Here is a 12,347-nt window from a genome sequence, read left to right on the forward strand (position 1 = left end):
AATGTTATTTGGTTAGTTTTGTAGTGTTTACGGGTGAACTTACGTTGGGGTGTACAGAGCAATGATGAACTTATGTTGGGGTGTACAGAGCAATGATGAACTTATGTTTGGGTGTATAGAGCAATGATGAACTTATGTTGGGGTGTATAGAGCAATGATGAACTTATGTTGGGGTGTATAGACCAATGATGAACTTATGTTGGGGTGTATAAAACAATGATGAATTTATGTTGGGGTGTAAAGAGCAATGATGAACTTATGTTGGGGTGTATAGAGCAATGATGAACTTGTGTGGGGTGTATAGAGCAATGATGAACTTATGTTGGGGTGTACAGAGCAATGATGAACTTATGTTAGGGTGTATAGACCAATGATGAACTTATGTTGGGGTGTATAGAGCAATGATGAACTTATGTTGGGGTGGACAGAGCAATGATGAACTTATGTTGGGGTGTATAGAGCAATGATGAACTTATGTTGGGGTGTATAGAGCAATGATGAACTTGTGTGGGGGTGTATAGAGCAATGATGAACTTATGTTGGGGTGTACAGAGCAATGATGAACTTATGTTAGGGTGTATAGACCAATGATGAACTTATGTTGGGGTGTATAGAGCAATGATGAACTTATGTTGGGGTGGACAGAGCAATGATGAACTTATGTTGGGGTGTATAGAGCAATGATGAACTTATGTTGGGGTGTATAGAGCAATGATGAACTTATGTTGGGGTGTATAGAGCAATGATGAACTTATGTTGGGGTGTATAGAGCAATGATGAACTTATGTTGGGGTGTATAAAACAATGATGAACTTATGTTGGGGTGTATAGAGCAATGATGAACTTGTGTTGGGGTGTATAGAGCAATGATGAACTTGTGTTGGGGTGTACAGAGCAATGATGAACTTATGTTAGGGTGTATAGACCAATGATGAACTTATGTTAGGGTGTATAGACCAATGATGAACTTATGTTGGGGTGTATAGACCAATGATGAACTTATGTTGGGGTGTATAGAGCAATGATGAACTTATGTCGGGGTGTATAGAACAATGATGAACTTATGTCGGGGTGTATAGACCAATGATGAACTTATGTTAGGGTGTACAGAGCAATGATGAACTTATGTCGGGGTGTATAGAGCAATGATGAACTTATGTCGGGGTGTATAGAACAATGATGAACTTATGTTGGGGTTTATAGAGCAATAATGAACTTATGTTGGGGTGTATAGAGCAATGATGAACTTATGTTGGGGTGTATAGAGCAATGATGAACTTATGTCGGGGTGTATAGACCAATGATGAACTTATGTTAGGGTGTACAGAGCAATGATGAACTTATGTTGGGGTGTATAGAGCAATGATGAACTTATGTCGGGGTGTATAGACCAATGATGAACTTATGTTGGGGTTTATAGAGTAATGATGAACTTATGTCGGTGTGTATAGAGCAATGATGAACTTATGTTAGGGTGTACAGAGCAATGATGAACTTATGTCGGGGTGTATAGAGCAATGATGAACTTATGTTGGGGTTTATAGAGCAATGATGAACTTATGTCGGGGTGTATAGAGCAATGATGAACTTATGTCGGGGTGTATAGAGCAATGATGAACTTATGTTGGGGTGTATAGAGCAATGATGAACTTATGTTGGGGTGTATAGAGCAATGATGAACTTATGTCGGTGTGTATAGAGCAATGATGAACTTATGTTGGGGTGTATAGAGCAATGATGAACTTATGTTGGGGTGTATAGAGCAATGATGAACTTATGTTGGGGTGTATAGAGCAATGATGAACTTATGTCGGGGTGTATAGACCAATGAAGAACTTATGTTGGGGTTTATAGAGTAATGATGAACTTATGTCGGTGTGTATAGAGCAATGATGAACTTATGTCGGGGTGTATAGACCAATGATGAACTTATGTTGGGGTTTATAGAGTAATGATGAACTTATGTTGGGGTGTATAGAGCAATGATGAACTTATGTCGGGTGTACAGAGCAATGATGAACTTATGTTGGGGTTTATAGAGCAATGATGAACTTATGTTGGGGTGTATAGAGCAATGATGAACTTATGTTGGGGTGTATAGAGCAATGATGAACTTATGTTGGGGTTTATAGAGTCATGATGAACTTATGTCGGGGTGTATAGAGCAATGATGAACTTATGTCGGGGTGTATAGACCAATGATGAACTTATGTTGGGGTTTATAGAGCAATGATGAACTTATGTCGGGGTTTATAGAGCAATGATGAACTTATGTCGGGGTGTACAGAGCAATGATGAACTTATGTCGGGGTGTACAGAGCAATGATGAACTTATGTCGGGGTGTATAGAGCAATGATTGAGATTTTCTTCCAACTGAAATGTAATCACTTTGACAGACACACGTGTAAGGAAATTACGTAAAATAGCCAGTCATTGTTTTACTGGACCGGCATGGCTAGGTGGGTAAAGCATTCGACTCGTAATCTGAAGGTCGCGGGTTCGAATCCCCATCACACCAAACATGCTCGCCATTTTAGCCGTAGGGGCGTTATAATGTTACAATCAATCCCACTATTTGTTGGTAAAAGCGTAGCTCAAGTACTATCGAAAACTGATCGTTGGCGGTGGGTGGTGATGACTAGCTGTCTTCCCTCTAGTCTTACGTTGCTGAATTAGGAACGGCTAGCGCAGATAGCCCTCGAGTAGTTTTGCGCGAAATTCAAAACAAAAAAACAAACCATTGTTTTCCTGAGACAAAGCCGCTGTTTCCGTGAATAAAATAATCAATTCCATGAAAATTTTCCGAATAAATTACTCGTGCAAGAAGCATTTATAATGTTTATTTAAGACGTGGAAATCCGAGATAGAAAATAACAACCGTTGAATAAGACTACAGGCTGTACAGAGTGTTAATCTGATATAAAAACTAATTGCACAGCTAATGACCTGTTTGTCCCTACAAGTATGACATATAATACAGTTGTGATGTGTACAGTGGATTACACTACACAACAAAGGTTTTACTTCTTGAACACTGTTGGGTGTTTTTTATAGATGTTTGGCTGCTGATCACGAAAATCACATCCAAATTTGCCCATCACGTACCGTTTCTTCGAAATCTTCAGTTTCACCAGGACACTGCAACAATGGAGAAACGATATCAGGGCAACTGGAATCTGTCAATGCTTGCTAACTACTGTTGGACACTGTGACGTGATGCACCGGACATTGAATACAAACGAAGATCAGGAGCAAAACACTTTTAATTATGTTGAACTTAATAGCGTATTAGAAACATAAACGCAATTAAATACGTTACTGCCGGTAAACAGTTAACTGTCTATTTCTCAGAGTCCCTACGTGATGAAGCAAAACCAAAACTATATTTGTGCATACCCACCAGGTACCTGTCACAATCAGCAAAAACTTTTCAAAAAAATTGTTGTACAGTGTTATTATACAGAAGTTGTATTAAAGTATGTAAAAACAAAGCTAATGTTACCAAGGAGAACCCTTTGACCCTTCACTCATAAAGTTGGAGGACTCATGAAACGTTTATCAAAGTGAGTGTTACATAAAATCAACTTCACCATTCATCACAGAAGTTTATTACAATAGCAACCGTGATGTCGGGCCACAGCCCCTATCCGTGGCTATCTATCTAACTGGACACAAACCGATGATTTAAAGAAAGGTACAAAAGCAACATGGAGCCTAAAAATATATCTTTTTATGGAGAAAACTGTCAGTAATAGGAGACGAGGATAGTTTAATATAAGTTAATTATATCAGATCAGATGGGATAAGACAATTATTTTAGTGTGTGTCGAACATGCAAAAAAATTTAACATTAGAACAGAAACAGCCCTGGATTAATGGTGTGCCTTATATTTAGTAAAAAAAGGTTGTTATATGAACAGTAATACTGAAGTTATACACACACACACATATAAAAATATATAACTCTAACAGTTTCACAACTTGCTTTAACACTAATATTAAAGTAAAGAAAACACAACTGTTTTATAATGTGGGTTATATTAACAGTGATATGTTGTTTAAATCAGATAATGTAATTATCAAACAGTCGTTGGAATTGTGCACTCGAATGGCACGTTGTTCGCACGTGGGCTTGTGAATATTTCACTAGCTCATAGTAATCTAGTTGTAGAAGCTTCTAATTCCCAACTAGTGATAAAATGTTGAATCAACCAGCCGGTGGTGACACATACCGCAGCAGAGGTTTTGTTGAATCAAACAATCGTATTGACTATTATAACAGTTATAAACGTAAGAGTGTGTGCAGTGTCTTCACGTCTCGAACCTTGGATCCTGTGACACTCAGGTCGATATTCTAATTACTAACCTTATCATTTTATGCTAGAGATTATATTAACATTAGGATATAATTTAAAGCAAATAATATTAATAAACGAAACACACTTTTATCAGTTTTATAATAGAGATTATATTAACATTAGAATACAATTTAAAACAAATAATATTAATAAACGATACATACTTTTACCAGTTTTATAATAGAGATTATATTAACATTAGAATACAATTTAAAACAAATAATATTAATAAACGATACATACTTTTACCAGTTTTATAATAGAGATTATATTAACATTACAATATAATTTAAAACAAATAATATTAATAAACGAAACACACTTTATCAGTTTTATAATAGAGATTATATTAACATTAGAATACAATTTAAAACAAATAATATTAATAAACGATACATACTTTTACCAGTTTTATAATAGAGATTATATTAACATTAGGATATAGTTTAAAACAAATAATATTAATAAACGAAACACACTTTATCAGTTTTATAATAGAGATTATATTAATATTACAATACAATTTAAAACAAATAATATTAATAAACTATACATACTTTTACCAGTTTTATAATAGAGATTATATTAACATTAGGATATAATTTAAAGCAAATAATATTAATAAACGATACATACTTTTACCAGTTTTATAATAGAGATTATATTAACATTAGGATACAATTTAAAACAAATAATATTAATAAACGAAACATACTTTACCAGTTTTATAATAGAGATTATATTAACATTAGAATACAATTTAAAACAAATAATATTAATAAACGAAACACACTTTATCAGTTTTATAATAGAGATTATATTAACATTAGAATACAATTTAAAACAAATAATATTAATAAACGAAACACACTTTATCAGTTTTATAATAGAGATTATATTAATATTACAATACAATTTAAAACAAATAATATTAATAAACGATACATACTTTTACCAGTTTTATAATAGAGATTATATTAACATTAGAATACAATTTAAAATAAATTAATATTAATAAACGATACATACTTTTACCAGTTTTATAATAGAGATTATATTAACATTAGGATATAATATAAAGCAAATAATATTAATAAACGATACATACTTTTACCAGTTTTATAATAGAGATTATATTAACATTAGGATATAATTGAAAGCAAAGAAAATTAATAAACGAAATACACTTTTACCAATTTCAGTTATACTTGCATTGAAACATATAAGTCAAGTTTTACTCCCACTAGCTTATAACCCTAAATACCGAGTTTCGATACATGTGGTCGATACAACACAGGTATCTCATTATGAAGTTTTCTCTTTAGCAAACAAACAAATCAAGCGGAAAATAGAATGATTTTCCATTGGTTTTTACAATAAGTAAGTAACCCAGGGGTTAGCAAGAGATATTCTATATAATTTTACTATAAAAATATGATCTATGAATATTATATTTTTCCCATTAAAACATCAACCTGTAGGTTATCTTTAACCTTTTAAACATAACCTTGTACGTTTACAATATCCTAGAGTTGTTCTATTGATATATATATTTTTTAAAATACAGATATTATTAATAAGGTTATAACAAACACAATCATGGACCACAGACAATTAGTTCAATAACCAGTTTAGAAATATGTGTTTAGTAACCAGATAACCCTGCCAGTGACACTGTGTATTTCAATAACTTCAAGGCGTTATAATAAAACTCGTGTAACAACAAAAACAGTTTCACGTCGAAAGCGCCATCTAACAAAATTATTGTCATAACCATCCTACATGTACACGTGTAACACAATTATTGTCATAACCAACCTACATGTACAAGTGTAACACAATTATTGTCATAACCAACCTACATGTACAAGTGTAACACAATTATTGTCATAACCAACTTATATGTACAAGTGTAACACAATTATTGTCATAACCAACCTACACGTACATGTGTAACACAATTATTGTCATAACCAACCTACATGTACATGTGTAACACAATTATTGTCATAACCAACCTACACGTACATGTGTAACAAAATTATTGTCATAACCATCCTACACATACACATGTAACACAATTATTGTCATAACCAACCTACATGTACAAGTGTAACACAATTATTGTCATAACCAACCTACATGTACAAGTGTAACACAATTATTGTCATAACCAACTTATATGTACAAGTGTAACACAATTATTGTCATAACCAGCCTACATGTACAAATGTAACACAATTATTGTCATAACCAACTTATACGTACGAGTGTAACACAATTATTGTCATAACCAACCTATACGTACATGTGTAACATAATTATTGTCATAACCAACTTATATGTACAAGTGTAACACAATTATTGTCATAACCAACCTACACGTACATGTGTAACACAATTATTGCTATAACCAGCCTACACGTACATGTGTAACACAATTATTGTCATAACCAACCTACACGTACATGTGTAACAAAATTATTGTCATAACCATCCTACATGTACACATGTAACACAATTATTGTCATAACCAACCTACATGTACAAGTGTAACACAATTATTGTCATAACCAACTTATATGTACAAGTGTAACACAATTATTGTCATAACCAGCCTACATGTACAAATGTAACACAATTATTGTCATAACCAACTTATACGTACGAGTGTAACACAATTATTGTCATAACCAACCTATACGTACACGTGTAACAAAATTATTGTCATAACCATCCTACATGTACACATGTAACACAATTATTGTCATAACCAACCTACATGTACAAGTGTAACACAATTATTGTCATAACCAACTTATATGTACAAGTGTAACACAATTATTGTCATAACCAGCCTACATGTACAAATGTAACACAATTATTGTCATAACCAACTTATACGTACGAGTGTAACACAATTATTGTCATAACCAACCTATACGTACACGTGTAACACAATTATTGTCATAACCAACCTACACGTACATGTGTAACACAATTATTGTCATAACCAACCTACATGTACAAGTGTAACACAATTATTGTCATAATTAACCTACATGTACAAGTGTAACACAATTATTGTCATAACCAACCTACACGTACATGTGTAACACAATTATTGTCATAACCAACCTACACGTACATGTGTAACAAAATTATTGTCATAACCATCCTACATGTACACATGTAACACAATTATTGTCATAACCAACCTACATGTACAAGTGTAACACAATTATTGTCATAACCAACCTACATGTACAAGTGTAACACAATTATTGTCATAACCAACCTACACGTACATGTGTAACACAATTATTGCTATAACCAGCCTATACGTACAAGTGTAACACAATTATTGTCATAACCAACTTATATGTACAAGTGTAACACAATTATTGTCATAACCAGCCTACACGTACATGTGTAACATAATTATTGTCATAACCAGCCTACATGTACAAGTGTAACACAATTATTGTCATAACCAACCTACACGTACATCTGTAACACAATTATTGCTATAACCAGCCTACATGTACACGCGTAACGTAACTGTTATCAAAACAAACCTATATGTAACACGGTTACGGTCATAACCAAACAACATGCACACGTGTAACACAAAGTCATATTAATACGAAAGGTCAAGAGGTGACGATTCAGCCTATGTTGTTAATGTTATATCTGTTTGAGAGCCAGTCTTACGTCATCAAGTACTGTACTAAAATTCGTTTATAAAAATTACAGCCAACTTCCACTTAATTAACGTCGCAATGTACACGTAAATGTACGTATCGACTTTGTCCACGAGCATGGACACATCTTATAACCCATCCACTCCTGATGATATAGTTTAACCTGTTTCATTTCACATCTTACTATGTTTGTCACTTGATAGCTCATAACGATTAAACTGAATGGAATGAAATTGAAATTATTTGACACGTGGCTTATTTGTGAGTGTTACACAATGGTATATGTGCTACACAATGTGTGCTTGTTACACATTGTCTGTGCTACACAACTTAAGTAAAAAATATATGTGCTACACATTGTGTGTTTATTACACACTGTCGGTTTGACACATTAGATGTTAAACATCGAATTCTTCTGAAATGACGTCACTTATCATTCCATTCACGACAAACAATTAGTTTATGTTCGTTAAAATGTCAACCAGACACTTGAACATCATAATGTTTGTAATCACGACAACAGATCAGGATGTCAGTATAAATAATTACATATGGACAAAAATATGTTATTTGACACTATAACTATGGTGATTATGCTACACTATTAATTTCACACTAAAATAATGTGTTATGTTGGTGCTATTAGGCCTACTTTGTGTGCATTCTTTAAAAAATTGTTGTGCTTACTGGAGGAATTTAAATATTTTAATAAAATGATTAGAAAAACATTGCATTTAAATTCCATATACATATATATATACATATACAATTTTCTTAAACTCTAATCAACGTTTCGCCTATCCGGCTTTCTCAATTGTATATATTCACTCTGAGTTTGGTTGTTTTGAATATTGCGTAAAACTAATCGAGAGCTATCTGCGCTAGCCGTCCCTAATTTAGCAGTTTAACACTAGAGAGAAGGCAGCTAGTTATCATCACCCACCGCCAACTCTTGGGCTACTCTTTTACCAACGAATAGTGGGATTGACCGTAACGTTATAATGCCCCCACGGCTGAAAGGGCGAGCATGTTTGGCGCAACCGGGATTCGAACCCGCGACCCTCGGATTACGAGTCGAACGCCTTGACACGCTTGGCCATGCCGGGCCCTTTACTCTGAGAAAACTGCAAAGGCGAAACGTTAAAATATGTGGATGTGTAAACAGATCGTTATTCAGACTAGTGTGGTGTTGAAACAATAGCTTTGGAGTCCCAGGATGGGTGTTAAAGAGATATATTAACACTCCATGTATACAGAAGAGACTTTATCTTTTCAGACACTGAAACACTTCGTTCAACAAAGTACATCTACAGTTTAACACTTTTACCAAAAAGCTACCTTTTGGCACGTGCTTGTTATTATTCCTTGTTGTTTCCTAATTTTCTGTCTTCTTAATAAACTGTCATGGTACCTACGAATTAGTAGTTTATTTGTCTTGTTTCCAAATTCTATTATTCTTGTTTAATTATTGTTAACACGTAGCTTAGCAACAGTAACTATGTATGGGAACATGTTAGATAAGAAACTAATCCATTTCTCATAAAGCTAGAGTAACAGTACAGATATAAAGTAGCCAAACAATCAGACTGTATTTTGTTTCTGTGAATGTGGATCGCCAGAAGAAACATAACAACAGGATAGAACATAACTGTCATGCTCTATTACAGCAACCAGATAATTGTCATGCTCTATTTTAGAAACCAAATAACTGTCATGCTCTATTATATTAACCAGATAACTGTCATGCTCTATTACAGAAACCAGATAATTGTCATGCTCTATTATAGTAACCAGATAACTGTCATGCTCTATTATAGTAACCAGATAACTGTCATGCTCTATTTTAGTAACCAGATAACTGTCATGCTCTATTATAGTAACCAGATAACTGTCATGCTCTATTATAGTAACCAGATAACTGTCATGCTCTATTTTAGTAACCAGATAACTGTCATGCTCTATTATAGTAACCAGATAACTGTCATGATCTATTATAGTAACCAGATAACTGTCACGCTCTATTATAATAACCAGATAACTGTCATGATCTATTATAGTAACCAGATAACTGTCATGATCTATTATAGTAACCACATAACTGTCGTGCTCTATTATAGTAACCAGATAACTGTCATGCTCTATTGTAGTAGCCAGATAACTGTCATGATCTATTATAATAGCCAGATAACTGTCATGATCTATTATAGTTACCAGATAACTGTCACTTTCTATTACATTATCCAGGAATATGTCATGTTTTATCATATTATTCACCAGGTGTCTGTCATAATTAACTATATTCACCTGTAAATCAGTTAAAGTACTGTACGTTATGTACAGTTTACAGAACTACAGGGTACAAATGATGTACAAATCTGTACAAAGTCAGGAGGCAGGTAACTAATTCTTTTCTGAATTACGTAAAGAATGGTTACAACTGTATACGAATTTTCTACACCGCTACATTGACCATAACTATTTTACTAAGATATTTTTTATTTGACTGTTTTTTCCTTCAGACGAGAGGTCCACCGTTCGAAGGTTATATAGGCTTTTATTGTTTTGTGTGAATACTTACTGAACCTACGTGTACTTTGACATCATGAATCAAATATAAAACGTTTGTTAATATGACGTTCGAAATGAGCGAACGTTTTCTTATTCGGTCGTTTAGTGTTTATGCCTCGTCTAAGGCCTTACACTGCAGAAGGCCGTAAGCATCCTCGTCTTAGGCCTTAAACTATATAATCCCATTAGCATACCAGTGTCTAGAGCCCTGGACTTGCTTTTCAAACCCTTTCACTTCGAGACACTCTTTTAATGTACCAAAGTGTTTTGCAACATACGTAAACAAGTCCATTTGGCAGGCCTAGTGACGCCGTCCTACAGCAAAATATTACTGTTATATTGTGTCTCAAGGATAAAATAAATCAAATGTTAAAAAAATATATTAAATTGGTAATAAATTTACGTTAATAGATAAAATTACTTAATATTTACAAAATTCTGCGTCACACAGTTTGGAAAGAACCGCTGTGAAAGACCACAAGCATACAAGGAACCTTGGCAATACTTAGGTTAAACTAGGGAAGTGGATTAGTCGCTTAAAAGCAATAACAATTCTTGTTGTGGCTTTTTAATTTAGGCGTTCATATCTGTTGAGTTTAACACCTAAATCTGCCTCAGTTTTAATACTTTTCGAGACGTTAATTCAAAGAGATATAAAATAGCTTTAGTTTATACATCCGTTAGAAACGTTAAGTTATTATAAAACGGCCTTAAGTTTAAAAACTCGTTAGATAGGTTAAGTTAGTTAACACGATCTTGTTTGAACACTAAAACATACATTTAAATCAAACATGAGCAGTAAAATAGTAACTACACTGTTAATCAAACACGACTATATCTTACAGTCTCTTACTTCACGAACGTAAAGATTTGGGTTAAATATCGATAAGTATTTTTTGATGTTTTATTCTAAGAAAACCTTACCTTGTAACCGTTTCAAACGACCCCAGCAGAAGCCAGCCTGCCTTCTTGTGAGACGCGTTTAGTGCTGGCGCATATTTTCAATGTCTCCTGGATAGTTATGGCTTCTGCTTATCGTTGCTATGGAAACAGCTGTGGAGAGTTTCTAAGGTGTTACTTGTTTCCAGGGCTCTCGAACAGCCAGTCTCGAGAGTAACGCGTAGGTAAACACTGTAATACATTTAGTAACGCAGAGCAAAAATGTGCTGGAAAAAAACACATAGTGTTTTATTTTTAGATTAAGAAGTAGAAACCTGAATATAAGTGGCATGTCAAACCCAACATTAGAGGGAAACAATCAAAGTATTGACTACAAAGATATATATATATACAAATATATTTCCTTTGCAACGGAAAATAGTTTTCCAACCATAGTAAAAAAAGATAAAAATTAGAGACAAAACTGTTCGACTAAATTCACGAGAAAAAAAAAAAATAGTCCCTTACACAGGTATTGTACAACTTCAAAGGTCGTATGGACAACAGGTGTTATACATCTTCTAGGGCCCTGTACTGCACGATAGATAATATACATTTTCTAGGGCCCTAGACTGCACACCGTGTATTACGTTGTATAAAGACTTCTCCACTGTAATGGTTCTTCTGAAATGTTTCTTCCATCTTCATGTTTTATTATAGAAAGTTAAAACAATAAGAGTTTTGCTTTAATATTTTTATAAATTTTAACACCTTTCAACATGAAAGTTATAAAAAAATTCAAAAGTAGCTATAATTTTATTAGATATCCTTGTAGAT

General features: G+C 33.6%; 1 protein-coding gene across 1 annotated transcript in view; it reads right to left on the reverse strand.

The window, feature by feature from the left end:
- LOC143241894 (uncharacterized) overlaps window positions 1–11,661 on the reverse strand; it is a 37,141-nt gene extending 25,480 nt beyond the window's left edge. The window contains exon 1 of the mRNA XM_076485200.1: window positions 11,556–11,661. The gene's annotated coding sequence lies outside the window, so the exon portion shown is untranslated. The remainder of the gene's footprint in view (window positions 1–11,555) is intronic.
- Between the last annotated feature and the right edge of the window lie 686 nt (window positions 11,662–12,347).

The sequence above is a fragment of the Tachypleus tridentatus genome, unplaced genomic scaffold (genome assembly GCF_004210375.1).
Source record: "Tachypleus tridentatus isolate NWPU-2018 unplaced genomic scaffold, ASM421037v1 Hic_cluster_1, whole genome shotgun sequence".
In the NCBI taxonomy this organism is placed as follows: domain Eukaryota; kingdom Metazoa; phylum Arthropoda; class Merostomata; order Xiphosura; family Limulidae; genus Tachypleus; species Tachypleus tridentatus.